Raw genomic sequence first — 1,432 nt, 5'->3', positions numbered from 1 at the left:
GGAAATTTTTCGGGAATTTTTCAGAGCTCGTATGGACTAGTTAACGGGGATAAAAACGGGGTCCGAAAAAGCCTGTTTAGGCTACGCATTTATGTGAGGAAAAGTTTATTTTCTTTTCCTTTTCTAATTCTTTTTCTTTTATTCTTTTTCTGATTTCTTTTTCGTTTTTCATCTCCTTGCATTTTCTTCTCTCCCGAGTTTCCCCGACGCCATGCCCTAACTGCTCTTCCTCAAACCGACGCCGTCGCCGCCAAGGTCCCTCCTCATCCCCGAGTACAAGCCCCGATCCTCTTCTCTTCTCCCTCGTGCGCACGCCCGCACCCTCTGCTGCCAGCGACGAGAGCCGATTCCTCTCATCTGGCCGATGCGACGCCGCGCGCCCCTCTTCTTCCCTGCCGACGCTGTGATCTTCCCGACGCCACTCCTCTTCCTCTCATCTCTGCACCGAGCCACTGGCCATCTTCTCCTCAGCCTTTCTTCTTCGCTGAGCACTGCACCGCCGACGCAGATCTTGTTTTCTTCCACGGCTGTCCACCGAATTTAGGAGAGGAGACCTAGTTCAGATTTGTCTCCACCGGATCGCCAGCGACGCCATATCCTCACAGCGACGCCCCATCCTCACTGCCGGCCTCCCCTGTGCTCTAGCGCCGGCACTGATTTCCTTCTTCTGGTGCGATTTGGGAGCACAACAGTCGTGCCCTAGCGCCTGTGCCGTAGCCGCTTAGCACCGCCCGACACCTCCTGGCACAGCCGAGCCCTCTCCCGATCTCCCATACTTTGTGCCCTAGCAGTGGTTGAAGTGGTAAGGGAGATTATTTTACTGCTGGATTTCAGTTGTGATTGTGCATCTCATCTCAGTATTGTGATGATTGGGTGTGGGATTGCTAATTTAGAGTTTATGGTTTGGTTGGGCAGTAATTTCTCTTAGTGTTGACCACTGTTATCGACAGGAGGATGTTTCGGTCGCGAGGCAACTGTAGAGTCCTCAGATTTGGGAGGGACAGTGATTTCATCTACGCTGGCAGAGAGTTATACCAGCTATACGTCATTGGTGGAGCCATCAATTCTGGTGAGTGGTTAGCATTGATAAATGTGTAGTCTAATCTAATGGATTATAGACTTAGTTTATGTGTTCTTGGATTAAATTGATGTGAAGGATTTGAGTTGGATGCGATCTCTTGGACTTATTGAGGACGGTTGATACGACATGCGTATGAAGGCGGGTACCTCTTGACTTATCTTTTATGATATTGTCATTGGATATGCATAGTATTTTATAACTACAAGAAATGAATATGTTCGTCTTTGGTATGTCACTGTTTGATATCCATAGCATGTTAGGTTTGTCGCTTGTTATGTATTCGTGCTTATATCTCGTGAATTGTTACCATGAGTATCTTATTGCCATGAGTACTCTATTACCATGAGTATC

At 48.0% G+C, this 1,432-nt stretch overlaps 1 long non-coding RNA gene across 1 annotated transcript; it reads left to right on the top strand.

Annotated features, from left to right (window-relative positions):
- Positions 1 to 473: 473 nt before the first annotated feature.
- Positions 474 to 1,214, top strand: LOC122039625. The gene is made up of 3 exons (XR_006128278.1): positions 474 to 802; positions 951 to 1,069; positions 1,157 to 1,214. It is a non-coding gene; the product is annotated as an uncharacterized LOC122039625 (long non-coding RNA).
- Positions 1,215 to 1,432: the final 218 nt, after the last annotated feature.

Source organism: Zingiber officinale, chromosome 2A (genome assembly GCF_018446385.1).
Source record: "Zingiber officinale cultivar Zhangliang chromosome 2A, Zo_v1.1, whole genome shotgun sequence".
NCBI lineage: Eukaryota > Viridiplantae > Streptophyta > Magnoliopsida > Zingiberales > Zingiberaceae > Zingiber > Zingiber officinale.
The sequence above is the reverse complement of the archived record's forward strand: the minus strand, read 5'-3'. Positions and strand labels throughout refer to the sequence as shown.